The sequence below is a fragment of the Urocampus carinirostris genome, chromosome 13 (assembly GCF_059441175.1).
Source record: "Urocampus carinirostris isolate Australia breed hairy pipefish chromosome 13, RoL_Ucar_1.0, whole genome shotgun sequence".
Taxonomy (NCBI): domain Eukaryota; kingdom Metazoa; phylum Chordata; class Actinopteri; order Syngnathiformes; family Syngnathidae; genus Urocampus; species Urocampus carinirostris.
The window spans coordinates 33,904,504-33,926,252 of NC_142361.1; the positions used below are offsets into that span (position 1 = coordinate 33,904,504).

The 21,749-nt window shown below is 40.5% G+C and overlaps 1 protein-coding gene across 1 annotated transcript in view; it reads left to right on the forward strand.

The window, feature by feature from the left end:
* bcl11aa (BCL11 transcription factor A a) overlaps window positions 1-21,749 on the forward strand; it is an 86,394-nt gene that overhangs the window by 56,333 nt on the left and 8,312 nt on the right. The gene's annotated exons all lie outside the window — the stretch shown is intronic.

The window sequence follows — 21,749 nt, forward strand, 5'->3', positions numbered from 1 at the left end:
CACATGGGCATACTCTTTGCAATGGCGTCTTATATGGTATATTATTCTATTACAGTTGTAAAATGCTTTGTGCTGTTCCCATTTCTATCTATCAATCTATCTATCTATCTGGACATCTAGACATCTAGACATCTATCTATCTATCTATCTATCTATCTCTCTCTCTATATCTATTTAGACATCTGGACATCTAGACATCTAGTATGTGGACATCTAGACATCTAAACATCCATCTATCTATCTATCTCTCTCTCTATATCTATTTAGACATCTGGACATCTAGACATCTAGTATCTGGACATCTAGACATCTAGACATCCATCTATCTATCTATCTATCTATCTCTCTCTCTATATCTATTTAGACATCTGGACATCTAGACATCTAGTATCTGGACATCTAGATATCTAGACATCCATCTATCTATCTATCTATCTCTCTCTCTATATCTATTTAGACATCTGGACATCTAGACATCAAGTATCTAGACATCTAGACATCCATCTATCTATCTATCTATCTATCTATCTATCTATCTATCTATCTATCTATCTATCTATCTATCTATCTATCTATCTATCTATCTATCTATCTATCTATCTATCTATCTATCTATCCATCTATCTATCTATCTATCTATCTATCTATCTATCTATCTATCTATCTATCTATCTATCTATCTATCTATCTATCTATCTATCTATCTATCTATCTATCTATCTATCTATCTATCTATCTATCTATCTATCTATCTATCTATCTATCTATCATTCACCTTTCTCTCTGTCTCTCTCTCTCTCTCTGTCTGTCACTCTCTCTCTCTCTACCGATCTATGTCTGTGTATTTAAATATATATATATATATATATATATATATATATATATATATATATATATATATATATATATATATATATATATATATATATATATATATATATATATATATATATATATATATATATATATATATATATATATATATATATGTATAAATATATATATATATAGTATGCAGAACTGATGATTAAATTGCCCTGTCGTAAATTAGCCAAACTGAGAACCTCTCAGGGGACTCCACATGGTCGATAAAACAAGAAAGCTTCTGAAAGGATACTAGAAAAAAAAAATATTGAAAAAAATGAAAGAATATATATATTACGTAAGACAAAGGAGCATGTCTTTACAGTTTTGTTCCGCCACATGGAACAACTATTGCCCTTGGGTCGGAGGCAAGTATCAGTATTTATTTCCAATGAAAGGCTTTAATGTATGTTTTCAAAGCAGAAGCAGTCGAGACAAGGGACATATGGACACAAGTTTGTTTTCAACTAATGATTTTTGACGTCAATTGCAGTCATTGGCACTGAATGCATGTCATCTGAAAAAAACATATATGCCATTTTTGTCATGTTTTACTTTTTCATGATCCACTTTTTGGGCTTTGTAATATAATGACCTGATTTTTGGGACATTTAACATAAAATTAACCGTTTTTGGGGTGGTTGGTTTTTCTGACATATTTCAATCCATATTTATAAATTGTTTATTATTCTATGAGGGTCAAAACTGCTGCAGGCTACCTGATTGGTTCCCTGTCCTTTTTTAAGCCCAGTCCTTTCACTCTCCTGTAGTCAGTCCGTCAGCATTTCTACAAGGCAAGCATTTTTACTCTGACTCCCGTCGGTCCCGCTTTTTGCACCCGTTTTTCCACCCGTCTGTTCCTGATCTCCTCGCTTGTCTCTGGCTTCGATCTGTTTTTGACCCCGACCACGTTTGCTCTCCAGTCCCGGCTTACGACCCGTTTTTGATCCTGACCATGTTTTTTTCCCTCCTTGATACCGCCATCTCCCGCTCCGGAAGATCTACTTTCGTATTCGTATCACGATCCGATTGTGTGAGCGGCTTGCTTCCCGCTTCCAGTGACCCCCGGATGGCGGGCGCTGCCCTTCCTCTTTCTATCAATAAATTTGTGTTTAACGCTACCCATTTGGGTCCTGATTCCCTTCTGGTCGTGACAGTAAGTTCTTATTACGAAAGCAAGGGTATGTTATCCTTTATAAATACAATATATACTAATTGTAATTGATACAGTAGTGAGCATTTTTTATGAGACATTACATTACAAACCATGAGAAGAAAGGCACGAGGTGGTGCTAAAGCTCCTGTTCTTCTGGCTTTTCTCCAAAACAACCTTTTCGGTAAATGTATCACGGTTGCCATGGCGCCCAATTGGACCCGCCCGTGTGGCACCAGCTGCGGCTCATTAACAGATTGGCTTTCCGTCTTTTTAAGCTCAGTGCGCTCTCTCTTAGTTTGTCAGTCCGTCAACGAACCTCTGCCCCGCAAGACGTGGGTTCTGACTCGGTCCTGTTTTCTTGTTTGTATTTCCAGTCTGGTATTGTTTATTTATGTCCTGATTAATAGCGATTTCCAGTTTCGTTCCCGTCTATTTTTTGTCCTGTTTGTAATTCTCTCCAGTCTTCATTCCCGTCTTGTTTGTCCTGTTTATTTTTAATGTCCTGTTTCATTATCAATCCTGTCTGTCCATCCTGCCCGGTATCGACACCCATCTGTCCGATATCAACTCGGGCATTTAGAATTGATCTCCTCGGTCTCTGGCTCCCTGTCTTTCCACGCCAGACCGCTGCCTAACGTGCATGACTCTCCATTTCCCGTAAAATAAAAGGCTTGTGTGAGAACGTCACACGTTTGGGTCCTGATCCAGTTATGATTTCTGACAAAATGTGTTTTCATTTTTTAAAAAATAATGACTGACAACAAGTTTTGGAGATGTTTTTTGTACATAATTTGTATTCCTTTTTTTTTTTTGGGAGGCTTGGAGGCTGACATTTCTCAGGATTGTGCTAAAAAATGTCATAATTTGATTATGCACTTGAAAAAAACCAATTTTATTATTTCTAATCTATTTACCTGTTATGTAAGGTGAGCGTAGCAAAAATAGAAATACAAATAAGAGTGCATGGATAAAATAACATACATTATTTCCCCCTTCTGGTTACTTGCCCCCCTAAATTCAATACAAACTCTAAAACAGGGGTGTCAAACTCATTTTAACTCGGGGGCCACACCATAGAACCAAGATTCTGTCGGGGGCCGGACTAGTAGATTCAAGAGAAAGAAAAAGAGAAATAAAGAAATAAGAGAAAGAGAGAGAGAAAAGGAGAGAGGGCGGGACAGAGAAAGAAAAAGAGAGAGGGGGGGGAAAGAAAGGGAGAGGAAGAAATAAATCCAAAGAGAAATAGAAAGACAGAAGGAGAGAAAAGAGAAAAGGAAGCGCGAAGCGTATGAAGAGAGAAAGAGAAAAGAGAGAAAAGGAAAAAAGGAAGTTAGAGCAAAAGAGGTTAAAAGACACAGAGAGAAAGAGACAAAGAGCAACAAAGGAAGAGAAAAAGACAAACACAGAGAGTGAAAGAGACAGAGTGGGAGAAAAGGGGTGGAAGAGAGAGAGAGAGAGAGAAAGAAATACAAGTACAGTGTCTTTGTGAGAGGCACCTGGCTTTGGCAACATCAAGTTGACCTATTTCAACCTGCAGCTTGTTTTTCTCTTGCGCTTCTCTGAGTGTTGTACAGCGGGCCGGATTCAATCCCTTAGCGGGCCTGATCTGTCCCGCGGGCCGCCTGTTTGACACCTGTGCTCTAAAACATATCTCCATCATCCTCGCTAGGGTTCTTATTTGACATGGTCTTTTTTTGTCTTGGAGAACATTTTTTTGGCAACCATTGCTAAACAATTTCCACTAGATCCATCCCAGTCTCACCACTCACACAAGTCTACAGTTAAAGAGGCCGGTAAACTGCTGTTGGTTTCATATTAACACAGTCATATATCCTGCCTGTCGTGCTTGCTTTTATTTTCCCCGCCCACTCTATTTTTCTTGGATCTATATAAAACGTCTGGGGGATCGATCGGGCTCTCAGGTAGTGGCTGCAGCTCTAATGAATGAAGCCTACAGTGTTTATTTAGTCGACACGGTGGCAAAAGAGGAGTGCGAGGGGGGTTTAATATGTATGCTTTGTCTCATGGTGACAATGCCTGGTGTTTAATATGGAGAATATAGATATTGCAAAAATATACACTTTACATTTATATACAGGTATTTTTCTCACTCTCTTTTGACAAATCCAGATATGTATTTATTGCTGTTGTCTATCTAGTACAGGGGTGTCAAGCTCATTTTAACTCGGGGGCCACACGATAGAACAAACATTCTGTCTAGAAGATTAGAGAGAAAGAAAAAGAGAAATGAAGAAATAAGAGAAGAGGAAGGGTAAAGGAGAGAGGGCGGGACAAAGACAGAAAACAAGGGAGAGAGGGAGAGAGCGTGAGAAACAAAAGAGATAAAAAGAGAAGTCGTGAGAGAGGGGGAAAGAAAGGGAGAGGAAGAAAGAAATCCAAAGAGAAATAGAAAAACAGAAGGAGAGAAAAGAGAAAAGAAAGCACGAAGGATAGGAAGAGAGAAAAGGAAAAAAAAGGAAGTTAGAGCAAAAGAGGTGAAAGGACACAGAAAGAGAAAGAGACAAAGAGCAACGAAGGAAGAGACAAATAGACGCAGAGAGTGAAAGAGACAGAGACAGACAGTGGGAGAAAAGGGGTGGAAAAGAAAGACAGAGAGAGAGAATTAATACAAGTACAGTGTCTTTGTGAGAGGCACCTGGCTTTGGCAACATCAAGGTGACATATTTCAACCTGCAGCTTGTTTTTATCTTGCGCTTCTCTGAGTGTTGTCTCGCGGGCCGGATTCAATCCCTTAGCGAGCCTGAACTGGCCCACGGGCCGCCTCTTTGACACCTGTGATCTAGTACCTGTTCTGTGTTATTAAGAGAACCACTGTCTATGTTTTCTGATAGATGTCTGCGTAATCCTGTTCCCGCCTCCATTTCGTCCATTTTTTATAAAACAGTTAAACAAATGAAAGTACTATTGCTGGCAGCATGGTGGCGAAATGGTTAGCGCGTGTGCGGCACAGTTCTGTGGTCATGGGATCGAACCTCCTGTGCGGAGTTTGCATGTTCACCCCGTGCTTGCGTGGGCACTCCGGTTTCCTCCCACATTCCAAAAACAATGCATTTCAGGTTAATTGGCCGGTCCAAATGGTTCCTAGGTGTTGTAATTGGTTCCTAACTTGATATGTTGTAATTGCGATACATTCTATTCTAATCAATTCTATTCTATCCTATTCTATTCCTTTTTTATTCTATTCTTTTGTATTCTATTCCATTCTGTTGAATTCTAGCCTATTTTAGTCAATTATATTGCAGATTTTAATTTTGTTGTTCATTAGCCATGTTATACCGACAATAGATTCTATTCTATTCTATTCTATTCTATTCTTTTCTATTCTATTCTATTTTATGTCTTCATTTGCTTTTGTAGTGCATTTAAAATCTTTCTATGACAATTATATATTCTTATTTTATATTATTTTCTATTTGGTTCAACGGCACTTGATATGTTATAATGGCAGTACATTCTATTGTATTCTATTCTATTATATTCTATTCTATTTTATTCTATTCTATTCTATTCTATTCTATTCTATTCTATTCTAGTGTAGTCTAGTCCAGTCTAGTCTAGTCTAGTCTATTCTATTGTAAATTTTAATTTTGTTGTACATTTGCAATGTTATACCGACAATCGATTCTATTCTATTCTATTGTATTATATTGTATTCTATTGTATTCTGTTCTATTTTATGTCTTCATTTGCTTTTGTTGTACATTTAAAATGTTTCTACGACAATTACATTATTTTATTTTCTATTATTTTCTATTTGTTTCAACGGCACTTGATATGTTATAATGGCAGTACATTCTATTGTATTCTATTCTATTCTATTCTATTCTATTCTATTCTATTTTATTCTATTCTATTCTATTTTATTCTATTCTATTCTATTCTAGTCTAATCTAATCTAATCTAATCTAATCTAATCTAATCTAATCTAGTCTAGTCTAGTCTAGTCTATTCTAGTCTATTCTATTGCAGACTTATTTTGTTGTACATTTGTCATGTTATACTGACAATAGATTCTATTCTATTCTATTCTAGTCAAGTGTAGTCTAGTCTAGTCTAGTCCATTCTAGTCTAGTCTATTGTATTCTATTGTATTCTATTGTAGATTTTAATTTTGTTGTACATTTGCCATGTTATACCGAGAATAGATTATATTCTATTCTATTGTATTCTATTGTATTCTATTGTATTCGGTTTTACTTTATGTCTTCATTTGCTTTTGTTGTACATTTAAAATGTTTTTATGACAATTACATATTTTTATTTTCTATTATTTTCTATTTGTTTCAACGGCACTTGATATGTTATAATGGCAGTACATTCTATTCTAATCTATTCTATTCTATTCTATTCTATTCTATTCTAGTCTAATCTAGTCTAGTCTAGTCTAGTCTAGTGTATTCTATTGCAGATTTTAATTTTGTTGTACATTTGCTATTTGCTATTTGTTATACCGACAATAGATTCTATTCTATTCTATTCTATTCTATTCTATTCTATTCTATTCTATTCTATTCTATTCTATTCTATTCCCACACACATATGGATACAAAAAACCTTTAAAATTCCACTTTAAGCTTCAGCTTCATCTGAGAAGTCGAGGCCTACGATGGGTGTGAGGTTATCTTGAATGGACAATTTTGTCTGAAGTCTAAACTTGTTCTCTGTCCAAGGTCGACACTGAGACAGTGGGAGGCTGTTTGTGTTAAAATCAGGATGGCACAGATTTCCTTTCTCTCCCGTGCCCCCTCTTCTCATTCACTCTGTGACCACAAGCTTTTTTATTGTTGATGGCTCATAGTCATATATTTCTATTAAATATGTCCCCCATCGATTGGCCTTAAACGCATATAATTACAGATCTTGCCGCGGAGTGCTTCCCACCTGGGAGAGTGGACAGAAGGGAAAGAGTGAGAAAACAGAATAGATTAATTTTGTGTGAACAAAGGATGGACGTCAAGTTTTGGACTATGTATTCACTCTTCAGTCTGTCATTCTCATAAGATCATTTGGGTTTTGTAAGGTTTTAACATTCCTTAAAATAAAATCTGACTCCGAAGAGACTACGTTTCTTGCCCGAAAGTCAGATAAGTTATTGAGCCCAGTATAGGCCACATATTAATTTATTTAGCCAAATCAAAGCGTTGAACACATCTTTCTTCCTTGCCAATTCCAATCATGTGTAGAAAAGAAAGCAACGACGGGGGCTTCCGGGTTGCCCACTTTTATGACAAATGGCGATCAAATGTCCATGCTCCATGACCAAGCCTCTGGCTGATTGGTCCGCTCCATGTTGATGCAATGATCCCAGTCGTCCTCTGAAGCATTGAGATACGAGTGAAAAGTCATTGCCCTTGCCCCCAGGCGAGGTAATAAGTCATTGTTATCTACACAAACAGAAACCAAAGACACATTCCAAAGCACAGGTGTTTTTACGACAGCTTTCTCTCTGAGTTTGCCCTCAAACACTGAAGTCAGATTTTAGAACAAGTATATTTGACTTTATATACGATGAAACAGTGTATAGAATAGTATATGACTTCAGTTTCCATATTAATGTGATTCGATAACATTGGCATGGAGAAAAAAATGACTTAATCAAGCGTTTAATGTCCTAGAGATTGTGAGTCAGGCTCCATTAAACAACATTGCTGACCTCTGATCTCACAAATATCCTTCCACAAATCTCTGCTGACTTCAAAGGTATTCACAGTCTTTATTAAACTAATTTTGCTCTTATGCAAATTCTGCCACCAAACCTACTTGGATATACTTTTTTTTGTATGGTGGCAGAAAATTGTATTTTTGGTAAATACAGTCCGGTCTTATAACTGGACATTATGGGTGTTGTCACCGTGCAAGTAACGTCGTCTATGATACACCTATGGATACCATGGTTTTAGAATTATTTTAAGAATGATAAAAGTCTTTATTGTCATTGATAACTATGTAGTGAATATTGCTTACATTGGGATTAGACGTGGCACTCTAGGATAAACAAGCAATAAAGACTTTAAAGAGCAAAATAAGGTAAAATATCATGATAAATAGGCAAGCATATTTATAAGGTAGTGCTGGGAGACTGACCTAAGTCGTAGATCCATCAGAACCATACTGTATTGAAAACTTTTTTGTCACGGTTGCCATGGCACCCAATTGGCCCTGCCCATGTGTCACGGTTGCCATGGTGCCCAATTGGCCCCGCCCGTGTGGCGCCAGCTGCAGCTTGTTGACAGATTGGCTCCCTGTCAGTATTTAAACTCTGTCCTGTCAGTCCCCTTTTGTCGGTCCGTCTGTGAATCTCTGTTTTTACACGGCAAAAACGTTTTCACCTATCCCGTGTTTTTGCTCCTGTTTGTCTCCTGCTAAGATCTGTTTTGATCTCAACCACGTCTGTTCTCCCGTCCCGAATAACGACCTATTTTTGATCTTGACCACGTTTACTCTCCACTCCTGGCTTTCGACTTTGTTCCGTTCCCGACACCGCCATCGCTCCCCACGGAAGTCCCACTTCCGCGTCTGAGTAACCTACTCCCCGCGACCAGCGATCACCGGATCGTGTGTGCGCTCCTTTCCCTTCTTCCCAATAAAACTGTGAGAAACGTTACGCGAGTGGGTCCTGTTTCCATTTGGGTCCTGACACGTTTAGTGGCAGTATTGCACATTTCTTTATGAAGTTCCTGCTTTTAAAACTAAAATACAGCTTAGAAAGTTGTGGCAGCTTTTGACTTTTGGAGAAACTTTTGACATCCAGCTTGAAATCTGAATACAATTTGTGAAGTATGACTTTCTTTACAGCAACATGAGTAATCCATTTCAAATTCTGAGGATACCATTGATTTTGAACACCATGTATCATGATACCCTCGCTGTGGTAATACCCAGCTCTCCTTTCAAATTGATTTTAACAACTAATGGATTAAAACGAGTGTTTGGAGGGCAAGAAGAAGGACAGGTTCTACCGAATTCAGTGTGAGACTCTCGAGAGTGAGAAGACGGCCACCTGTATTCGGTGTTGACGGACAGATGGAGGGATGAAGTCAAGTGGGCGGCCGAGGGATTAGACCAAGAGAAGAAGCGTTTGCGATCGGGCTTCTGTCCAGCTGAGGTGTTTGCTGGGCTTAAAATGATCTCCCACTGCGCTTGCAGCAAGATAGACGCTGATGACTGAATTGTCCCGCTTTGCAGCTGTCGGGGGATCGTTCGATACCGGCCTGCACATGTGTGGCGTTATTTGTGACCGCCCATGTTTTCTCTCACTTATAGCGTTGATGGAAACTAAAGAGGGGTATTTTGTGTGAGAGGTAGAATAATAGGGAATGCGTAATCTTCAACACAACTGTTTAATGCGTGGTCGTCAACCAACGGCCCCCAACCGGTACTGGACCGTTGGTCCCTAGAGAAAAAAGAACCCTATTTTTTGCTTATACTGTATATCATACCTGTCAACTCTACGTTTTTTGCCGTAAAAAGTATGTTTATTATGCATTTTAAGACGTGTACGACGTACAAGAAAATCTGTACGGAAAAAACGCAAATTTGTCAATTATGGGTACCATCCGGTATACACCGACTATCTCGAAACGGCAAATCAATCAAGTCAATCGAGTTTGCCGCGGTAGCCTCTATCTCGGTATAATTTTTTTCCTTGCAAACGAAGCGAGCGGTTTGATGCTACTGTGCGCATGCATCTGTTGCCTTAGATTTCATGTGTTATGCAGTGAAAGGAAGTCCGTCTCTTTTCAGAGAATCGGCTTTTTCGGCTCAACTCATTAAAGAGAGCCGGCTCTCAAACGGCTCACTTGCTTTGATGCATTATATTACGAATCATTATTGTTGTTGTTTAAAGAAGTTGTACTACTGGTACCTTTAAAAAAAAGAACAATGTGCGGTTTGTTTACTTTGAATCTCAATCTCCCCTAGTTTGTCTCATCTCATCTCATTAGCCGTACCGCTTATCCTCATTAGGGTCGCGGGGGGGCTGGAGCCCATCCCAGCCATCTCCGGGCAGTGGGTAGTTGCCAGCCGATCGCAGGGCACACGGGGACAGACAACTCACTCGCTCATTCACACCTAGGGACAATTTGGACCGGCCAATTCACCTGAAATTCATGTTTTTGGAACGTGGGAGGAAACCGGAGTGCGCGGAGGAAACCCGCACAAGCACGGGGAGAACATACAAACTCTGCACAGGAAGTCTGGAGCTGGATTTGAACCCACGACAGGTTCCCATGACATGAACTGTGCCCCAACCATCTATTCATCCATTATCTGCACCGCTTATCCTCAGTAGGGTCGCGGGGGTGCTGGAGCCCATCCCAGCTATCTTCGGGCAGTGGGCAGGGGACACTCTGAACTTGTTGCCAGCCAGTTGCGGGTGACACAGAGACAGACAATTCGCTCGCTCATTCGCACCTAGGGACAATTTTTACCGACCAATTAACCTGACATGCATGTTTTTGGAATGTGGGAGGAAACCGGAGTGCCCGGAGGAAACCCACACAAGCACGGGGAGAACATGCAAACTCCACACAGGAAGTTCCGGTCTCATGACCTCAGAACTCTGCCGCACACACGCTAACCACTGCGCCACCGTGCTGCCCCAGTTATAGAACACATTATCATAATAAAAGATGGGTTGACTTCCTCTTTGGACTTAAATCACTTCAAACAGAGACAGCAAGATTCGAAAGCAGGAGTTTATATTCTGGGACGAGGCCACACACACGTTTTGCAGAAACCTGATTCTTGTGTAACCGATGCTTCCAAAGAGAGCACGGATACATGGAGGAGAGGACCACCTTCCGTCTTTCAATCCCTCCCTCCCCTTTTTCTCTCTCTCTGCTCACATAAGTGCTGTAATTTGGCTGCTCTGTAATTTCGCCATGGCGGTTTGGGGTTAAGTGGAGGCTGTCGCTGCGATCGGGGTGCCGGCCTTCCACACGGACACGCGCTCTCCTGCCACACTGCACCGGATGCTGCTACAAAGGTCACCTCCATCCAATTATGTGCATAAACACAGTTTAAAGCAGGAGGTGTTGTCGGTACGGTGCAAGTGACATCGATAGTTTTTACAGTGCCCTGAAAATGTACCGTAAATTCCGGACTGTAAGCCGCTACTTTTTTCCCTAACTTTCAACCCTGCGGCTTATTCAGTGATGCCGCCAATTTATGTAATTTTTCTAACGGCCGCTAGCGGCGCTCGAGTGTTGCTACCATTAACTGCCCCGTCAAAGCTATATTATTATTATTAAAGCTTTGAAAACTCTCTCGGTGTACCCTCTTTCTTTGTAAATATGTGTAACCCATGTATAATATGTATTTGCAACTGTATATTTTTGTAATGTATTTATTTGTATTTATTTTAGACACTTATTCTGATATGTTTTGTACGTGGGAACAAAAAATGAGGGGCGGAACAAACGCGGGGTGCCGAGTTTAAGTGGGGACCGCTAAAGGTGAGGGACAGACAAGGAAAGAAGAGGGGGTTAAAAGTTGGTTAAAGAAAAAGGAGTTGCGTGAGTAAATGTGTTCACCTGATATATTTTCCCCACACTTACCTTTGGAAATATACACTTTTTTTCCTTGGATTACTTTCAACGGGACCCGGACTCTGCAGGTCTGCATCAAACCTTAATTACCGGTATCATTTTCCGTTAATTTTGCCGGCTGTGATTTTTGGACTGTGAACTTAATAGAAAGACATTTAGTTTCAATCGCGGGTCGGGTTTGGGTTAGTTTTGTGTTACATGTTTAAATGTGGGCGCATGCGGCTTATATACAGGTGCGGCTTGCGTATGTACAAAATCGGTTTACCTCTTAAAATGTGGTGGGTGCGGCTTATAATCAGGTGCGCTCTATAGTCCGAAATTTACGGTATTTGCCCCCTTCCTAATATCTGTGTATTTTGCATATTGATCATTAACAAAGGTTTCAAATTGTAAATGGTCTGCATTTCTATAGCGCTTTTCAAGTCAATGAAGACCTTCCAAAGCACTTTACAATGTGCTTCACACTTACCCATTCACACACAAACTCACATACCAATAGCGGTCATGCAGCCATGCAAGGCGCCTACCTGCTTATTAGGGGCATTAGGGATTCAGTGTCTTGCCCATGGAGACTTCGACATATAACACGGAGAAGCCGGGAATCAAACCTCTTGATCCAAATCCCCTAACACATTTTAACAGCACATGGAGACACCCTAGGAAACACAAAAAAGCAGTTTTAAAATGAGTTGGGCCACCTTTGTCAACAATAACCGAATTAAAACGTTTACGATAATGGGTAACGAGTCCTTCACATGTCAGAACCAGAACAGGACCAGGACCCAGATGCGTAACGTTTTCCAACAAGCTTTATTTTTATAGGTGATTCGGCGATCGCTGGGCGGAGGAAGTAAGACAGAAGTCCGTCGTGGAATAACAGGAAGCCAAAGGCCGGCGAGATCGGTACCAGATACACGAGCAGATATTGGACTGACGGGGTTGATACCGGATTTTGTAGACCGGAGTCAGATATCAGACAGGACGAGACAGATGGGATCGATACCGGATAATGGAGTCAGATATCAGACACAAAGAGACAGACGGGATTGATACCAGACACTGGAGTCCGATATTAAACAGAACGAGATAGACAGGATCAATACCGGACAGGATACACAAGCAGAGTCAAAACACATGTCTTGCAGGTGCAGAGGTTCGTTGACGGACTAACAAAGGGTGAGTGATAGCACTGAGCTTAAATTGAAAGGAAGCCAATCAGGCATAGAGCTGTAGCTGGCGCCAAACGGACGGGGCCAATTGAAGGCAATGGGCAACCTTGACCTCACAACTTTGTGGAGGAGTTTTGGCTTACTCTTCTTTGCAGAATTGATTTGAATCTCCAATATTCGAGGGTTTAAGGCACATCATTTCAATTGGATTGGATGAACTTTGCCACTCCAGAACTTCCATTTTGTTTTTGATTTTTTAAGTTATCAAGAGGTGGAATAGCTGATGTGTTGTTTGAACCCTTGCCCTGCTGCATGGTCCAAGATCACTGGAGTTTGAGGGCACGTACTGATGACCAGAATTCATTACTCCGCCTGACACAGCAAGTTGTCCTAATCCCAGGCCAACATACTTCCACCACCATGCTTTACAGTTGGCATCATGTTCTTTTCGTAATGTGATTTGTTGAGTCAAAACAGGTGGAGGCAATCAATTTTCGTGTGCCTTGTGGAATTGAACTCTGCTTTCCCCAAACTGTTGTTAGTGTCATGGTTGCCATGGCGCCCATTTGGCCGTGCCCGTGTGTGTCACGGTTGTTGTGTTTCCCAATTTGCCCCGCCCGTGTGTGTCACGGCTCGTTGAAAGATTGACTTTCTGTTTGTATAAAGCTCAGCGCTCTTTTGCTTCACGGTCAGCCCGTCACACGAACTTCTGCCCCACACGATGTGGGTTCTGACTCGATCCTGTTTTCCTGTGATATCTCCAGTCTGGTATTGTTCCCGTTTATTTTTGTACCGTTTAATTTCTGGTTCCAGTCTATTTTTGTCCTATTTGTTAGTTTCTCCAGTTTTTGTTTCCCCTGTTTATTTTCGTTACCCTGATTCATTATCGATCTCGTCGGTCTCTGGCTTCCTGTCCTTCCACGCCAGACCGGCTTCCTAACGTGCATGACTCTCCATTTCAGGATTGGGTCCTGTAGCTGTTCTGGTTCTGACAGTTAGACACAGTTACTTTGTGATTTTAACAAGAGGGAGCAAATCCTTTTTACATCGGGCCAGACAGGCCTAGATTTTTTCGTGCCTTAATAAATTGAATTAACATTCCCTAACCCCATTTTGTATTTCCTTAAGTTGTCTCCGTGTGTTATTAAAATTGGTTTGATGATCTGAAACCTTTGTGAGTGATAAAACAAACATAATTCAGGAAAGGGGCATATACGTTTTCACGGTATGGGACGATTTTGCCGCCGTAATGGTTGCCGGTGCATTGATACGCACGCACACAAACACATACAAGCGAGAGGGTTGCGGATACCACAGTCTGCAGCCCGGCGGGGGTTCCAAACACAGAGACAGAAGGTATTGATATATTCCACAAACACACACGCCGGACAGACGATATTGATATTTTTTTGTTGTTGCTCGTAAGGCGAGAAAGACTGTGTGGCACGTGTAATATCGTGCATCTTGCAAGGAAATCTGTAGTGTTGTTTTGAGGAATTAAATGCTTACGGTCCTCGGTTGAAATGGATGATTGTCAAACCTTGAGGTAAAAAATGGAGTTGAAGGGTTTTACTTTAAGTTTTTACTGGTCAGCAGAATGTATGTGGATTTTAGAGGCTTCTGGTTCAACGCTCTTTTCTACATGGCTTAAAAATGAAAATTCCCGCGGTAATTGTAAGAGTTGTGATGGATCTGGAAGATGATCCCGGGATAAAGCAAGAGCAAGTTTTAAACTGGGAGAACTGTTTTTGTAAAATTTTACTTGGTTCTACATGGAAAAACGATAAATGTTACTAATTCAAAATTGATTTTTTCTTGTTTTAAGATATTTCATGATGTTTTGAAAAAAAGCAACATTTAAATAAGCAAAATGGCTCATCATGTGGCTGGTAGATTATCTATTCTCTAGATCTGTGTTTTTCAACCAGAGTGCCGTGAGACCTTGTCTAGTGTGCATTGAAAAATGTAATGTAATTACTCAAACTGCAGGACAGCACTTTAAAAAAACAAAAACAATGTGACTCAAATTGTCTCAACATGTTTACGTCAGGACCAGAATAGAAACAGGACCCAATTGCGTTACGTTTCTCATAAGTTTTACTGGAGGAAAAGGAAGGGCTGTCCCCTGGATTCGGTGTTCACTGGACGCGGGAAGCAAGTCGCTCTCGTACTCGGATGGGGCTCCGAACCCTGAAGGGGTCTTCTGTAGCGAGCGATGGCGGTGTCCGGGACGTACAAACGAGTCGGTAGCCAGAACTGGGAGAACAAGGCGTGGTCGGGGTTGGAAGCGAGTCATAAGCCAGAAAGGGAGAGTAGACGTAGTTGGGGGACAAAAAGAGATCATAAGCCGGGACGGGAGAATAGACGTGGTCAGGAGCCAAAACAGGTTGTAGCCGGAGACAGACGGGAGCAAAAACGGGACAGGTGGGAGTCAGGGTCGAAAAAGGCTTGCCTAGTATTCACTGCAGATCGCAGACGGACAGACAACAGGGGACTGACAGGACTGGGTTCAAATAGTGACAGGGAGCCAATCAGAACCCGCGGCGGGTGGCGCCAATTGAGCGGGCACAGCTAAGTCACATCAGTAATCATGACAGGTTATCAATCCCAATATCAAATACTGAAACCACACATGCATATTTTTTTCCCATTCACCTTAAAATTACTCAAGAAGTGGTGAATATATTTTATCTGCAACATATATCGCCATTTCTGTTTCCTGATTTTAAAATAAGGTTGGTGTCAATACTTTCCCGCTTTTAATAAAAGGATATTTTCTCAAATAATTTATCATAGCAGTCCTATATATTTGAGGTCATTTTAATGTACAGAGTTTTATTAAATTACCTCAATTACGGCACTTAAATAATTTAAGTACTTCAAGAGTTATTTTTAAACAAATATACATTGTCCTTAATTGAAATAGCTAGTTTCTTCCTTTTCGTATCTATATGCTAATTCTGACATCTAAATGCAACACAGGGCTAAATATTCTAATCTGGAAATTGGTTCTTTAGGTTTTTTCATTCTCCAATTATCGGCAGTCATTCGCTGGTGTATAGGACACTGGCTGTTTTCTTTGCACTCGTTTGCTCTTGACTGCAAGTGATTAGCTAGTATGTGCGTCGAGCTTCGTGAGCAACCGGCAAGGCACTGACTTCTCTAGAGTCGACTATGCAATTATGAAACCAAATATGGCGGTTGAAAAGCAAACAGAAATGTCTCTTATGTGAGAGATACCGCCAACTGTCGGCATTTGTGTTTGCGTAGAGCTTGAAGTGGAAGTCTTCTGATCCGTTTGAGATATTTTATTCATTTTCATGGTGACATCAGGGGCGGTATTGAATCCGTCCATTGGAAATTAGAATCTTGGGATTTTTTTCAAAAATGTAAAGGTGCATTGCGTAGGTAGACAGTTTTTGAATCGGTAATGCATTATCAGGCCTAAAATATAAATGTGCAAGGAACATTAAAACGTGATAGTTTGTATGCGGAGGCTCTAAGTTAAATCTCAAATGTCTATCGGAGTCATTGTCGTTCACTCCAATCATAGGTTTTAATGTGGTTTTAGTGACTTCCTGTTATGTTGATTAGTGCCAATTCAGCCAAGGTTTGAAAGGAGAGAGGGCGAATATTGTTTTGATGGAATAGAAACTTAGATAAAGTTAAAGTTAAGTAATAGCAATATTTTTTCTACACTGTAATGATAACCCTAACCATAACCCTAACCCTAACCCCAACCCTAACCATAACCATAACCCCTAACCCTAACCCCAACCCCAACCCCAACCCTAACCTTAACCCTAACCCTAACCCTAACCCCAACCCCAACCCTAGGGTTAAAACTACAAACTTAATGTGTCCAAACTTCTAAGTGATAATTTAATTCATTAAAACGTTTTCTGTTTTTTATTCTTTTTAAATATTATTATTTTTTTATATATTGAGATAATGCTGTTCATGCACGCTGTTTGCATGTTTATTTACAGTATTAGTGGGATTTTGTCCTGTAGAAGTTAAACATTTTGTCAGAGTTGCCATGGCGCCCAATTGCCCCCGCTCGTGTGGCGCCAGCTGCGGCTCATTGATTGGCTTTCTGTCTATTTAAGCTCAGTGCTCTCCCTCCTCCTTTGTCATTCCGTCAACAAACCTCTGCCCCGCAAGACGTGCTTTCGGACTCGGTCCTGTTTTCCTGTCGGTTTTTCCTGTCCGGTATTGTTCCCATTTATTTAGTCCTGTTTAACATCGGTTTCCAGTTTCGTTCCCGCCTATTTTTGTCCTGTTTATTATTCTCTCCAGTTTTCGTTCCCGTCTTGTTTGTCCTGTTTATTTTCGATGTCCTGTTTTATTATCAATCCTGTCTGTCTGTACCGCCCTGTCCGGTATCGACCCCATCTGTCCGATATCCAGCAGTTCAATCATATCATGAATAATGCTACATTTCACATCATATTTTTGTATAATTAAATTGTTGTTTGGAATTTTGAGTGCTGACGAGCAGCATTATGCTTTTTTTTTAGAAGGTAGCGCAGTAGCCTGGTAGGTTAGCCCTATCTTTGTTTTAAATAATTGATTTTTGTGTGGGCAGCACGGCGGCGCAGTGGTTAGCGCGTGTGCGGCACAGTTCTAAGGTCTTGGGAACCTCCTGTGTGGGTTCAAATCCAGCTACCGGACTTCCTGTGCGGAGTTTGTATGTTCTCCCCGTGCTTGCGTGGGTTTCCTCCAGGCACTCCGGTTTCCTCCCACATTCCAAAGACATGCATTTCAGGTGGATTGGCCGGTCCAAATTGTCCCTAGGTGTGATTGAGCGAGCGAGTTGTCTGTCCCTGTGTGCCCTGCGATTGGCTGGCAACCAGTTCAGGGTGTCCTCTGCCCACTCCCGATGATTGCTGGGATGGGCTCCAGCACCCCCGCGACCCTACTGAGGATAAGCGGTGCAGCTAATGAGATGAGATGAGATAAGATTTTTATGTGTGTTTTTTTTTTTATTTGTACTTGGTACTAGGCCAATACACATTAAAAATACCTGTATGAATGTAGCTTGTAGCGGACATAGGATTAAGACTTCATTCTTTTTTATTCCCTTCTCTCCCACAGAATAAGGGTAACACAAGCAAAACTGCCTTAATCTCCCCCCTGTTCCTCCCCTCTCCCATTCAGCACCTCTTAAACAGTCCGGGTGATGCCCTTGCTTTAATGAGGTGTAATGCCCGAGCCGGTCACCGTAGCATGGCCGCTATTGAGTGTTAGGACATTTCTGAAACTGAAAGCTTGTGTTCTCCGGTCTCACCAGGAGTTTTTTGACATTTAACTCCCAGTAAAGAGCTTACACGATCGTCCCCACCCACATCTTCCCCTCGTTTTTCTCCTCACTAATCGCAGCATGTTTGTGGTCAGTGCATTCGCATTAAATCAAAGTATGACTTCACCTTCTCGCGCTCCTCTGCCTCTCGCCTTCATCTTTCTGTCTCCATTCCAATTTCTCACTTAATTTTTTCCTCCTCCGAGTGGCGAGAGTTTCCCTAATGAAGTGGTTGATGGGAGTATATTACAGACAGAGTGGAGCGGTCGTCTACTCTAAAATCCATTAACCTCACAGTCTTACTCAGTGCATGGGCAAGTTTTAGGGGGAGGGATGTAAGGAACATCGTACTTAGACACATAGGTGGACAGGGTTGGGTAGGGTTACTTTAATTGGATTACTTTCAATTACTTTTGGATGACTCCAATACCAAATATGCTAATAAAAGACAAAAGAAACTAAATATAAATAAAATGATGACTCACAACATGTGGTAAGCTCTCTCTCCTGGCTTTGATCTCTTTGATCTCCGGCAAAACTAACATAAACTGTGACAGAAACTAAATGAAAATAAATCCAAACAGCTTGCTAACATCATTTTTGCCGTTTCATGTGTTCCGTTACTCCCCAAGCCTGCACAAAATTTTGTCATTTTATTCATATTTAGTTTCTTTTGTCTTTTATAAGCATATTTGGTATTGGAGTAATCCAAAAGTAATGATTGGCCCCCTTCCCTATTCAAACCCACTCCTATCTGTCCCCTTTTGTCAGTCCGTCTGCGAACCTAAGTTAACACTAGGCAAGCCTTTTTCGATCCTGACTCCCACCTGTATTTGTCCCGTCTGTCCCCCGGCTTCGATCCGTTTTTGATCCTGACCACGTCTACTCTCCCGTCCCAGCTTTTGACCCCTTTTAGTCCGCGAACACGTCTACTCCCCTTTCCTGGCTTACGACTCGCTTCTGACCCCGACCACGTTTTTGCTTTCCTGACCCGTTTTTCCGTTCCCGACACCGCCATCCCTCGCCACAGAAGATCCACTTCTGCGTTCAGAGCGACCTGCTTCCCGCTTCCAGCAATCACCGGATAATGGGCACAACCCTTTCTCTTTTTTCCAATAAAACTTGTGAGAAACGCAACACAAGTGGGTCCTGTCTCCGTTCTGGTCCTGATAGGTAGATTAAAAAAAATAGAAGGGTAGTCGTTTTTAAGGGGAGAAAAGCAGTAATTTATCGTCAAAAGCGATAGTTTTGCTGTGTATGCTCCAGGTTTTTTAAAAAAAGACAGACGGATTTTCTATAAAATGTCAGTCTTTGCTAGTTTCACGTTTCTTAGTACTATATCAGGTCCACATTGAAAAAGAATGTTATGTTTTTATATGGTTTTCCGGATGTACTCATTATCTTACACAGAGATTAGGAACACCAACAACTCAGATGTTTTATTTACAACCTCTTTTAACTTTTATTAATAGATGATTGTAGGGGGCAAAGCGTATCTGACGGTTGAATGTTTTATGGGTATTTATTTTTGGCGGCAACTCTTATGTTATTGAAAAATGCATCAAATCCAACCAGCGGGAGTCAAAACTGCCGCCTGATCACAAAAATAGAAACTAATTTAATAAAATGGACTCACCAGTTCATCGAGAAGTACAAATGAATGATTGAATAAAATTAACCATCCCGAGTCTTGATAATGCAAATGATATTCAGAGGTTAAATCTGATGCAGGTGGCCACATTAGTGGTAATTTGTGCCGATTTTAATGATCCATAATTTAGCAGCTCCTGTTCTGGTCATGAGGGACAACTGTGTGTTGGAGAGACTGGGAAAAGGAATTGCTTTCACTGAAATAAAAATACAGAATGTGCCACTCTGTACACATAATTTAACACGATCGCACATTATAATTGTTTACTATAATAGGTGTCATTTTTTCAGTTGTATTTGGCTTTTGTTGTGTCTTTTGAAAAACAGGCTGAGGATGAATCCTTAAATATTATTTTTTTAAGCAATTAGTGTGTTAAATTGCAGTATCTGTGCTGCATCTAAAAACAGCAGAACAATAAACAGGTTGTTCACTAAGTGGCAAAAGGTATCATTAACCTATCCACATTTATTATCATGCTTGGCTATTATTCTAAAAGGTTTGTCACCAACCGGTCACATTTCTAAAGTAGTAACTGAGTGTAGAGCAGGGGTCAGGAACATTTTTGACCCAAAGAGCCATAAAAGCAAAACATGTTTTAAAAAGAAATTGAGAGAGCCACATCATATATTTTCAGACAAAATTGAAAAAACTGCCAAACACGCTCTCTAGACAAAAGCTAATTCTTCAGCACATTTTGATTAATCAAATGTATGAAATGATAATAACGCCAAATCCTGTGTCCCAAATCAATGTAAATATGCCATTTACAATTTGTCTTCCACCTTCAGTTAAGAGTGTCAAGGCAATATTTTTCCATGAAATTTGTACTTAATAACGGTTTCAAAACAATGTGCATGCAAAGTTATTTTGTAAAAATGTCACAAATTACTGCAAACGATAAGCTTATCGTCATATTCCTTTCGGTGTAGACTGCACTGAACGAGAGAGAGACACGGAAGTGCCTTGGGCTGCGTGCAGGGACCCGCCCACCTGTACTGCTCACCCAATCAAAGTCGTTGGCCAGCGTTTTTATTTATCAGTTTAAATAGTTTCTTATCAAACTTCTGCATTAAGTTGCTTCGGCTTTATATGGACATGTGAGGTCTTTTCTCAAGGTTTCTCTTTTTTCCTCACACTGAGGTTTTTGAGTTGTTCCTTGCCCGCATGCTGGTTTAAGATCAGGTAATTGTGCAATTGCAATCCTGTGCAGTCCTTTGAGAGATTATTGTGATTAAGGGCTATATAAATAAATGTGACTTGACTTGACTTGACTTGACCAAAATCGGGATGAAATCACAGAGAGATGTGCAATAGTTACATTTTATTTCGGAGCCATACGGACTCATAAAAAGAGCCATATATGGCTCCTGAGCCATAGGTTCCCTACCCCTGGTGTAGAGTATGTTTATGCATTCTGACTCAATAAAAAAGTCAGAACCTTTACCTGTAATACGAGACATTGGGGAATTAAAAAAATATTGGCCAATCTAGCGAATTCTGTCTTCCTGTTTGTTCAAAAGAATAGTAAATTGCTTAATGATTTCATTATCTTAATGCCATTTTATCAAAAATTGTGATCAAAATTTGTAATCCATGTGCTAGCTTTGCGGCTCTGCAATATACTGTACGCTGCAACCTGCAATATAGTTGAATATGAATGGATGGATGGATGGATGGATGGATGGATGGATGGATGGATGGATGGATGGCTAGGTAGGTAGGTAGGTAGGTAGGTAGGTGGATGGATGGATGGCTAGATAGATAGATAGATAGGTAGGTAGGTAGGTAGGTAGGTAGGTAGGTAGGTAGGTAGGTAGGTAGGTAGATGGATAGGTAGGTAGATAGATAGATAGATAGATAGATAGATAGATAGATAGATAGATAGATAGATAGATAGATAGATAGATATTATTATTGTATAATATCATATGGTATTGTATGATTTGAGATGTTACAGGATTGTTTAAAGATGCTTACAAAGTCTATAAAGTAATACATTGCATGGTAACATTTCTTTACAGCATGAAGTTTTCATAAT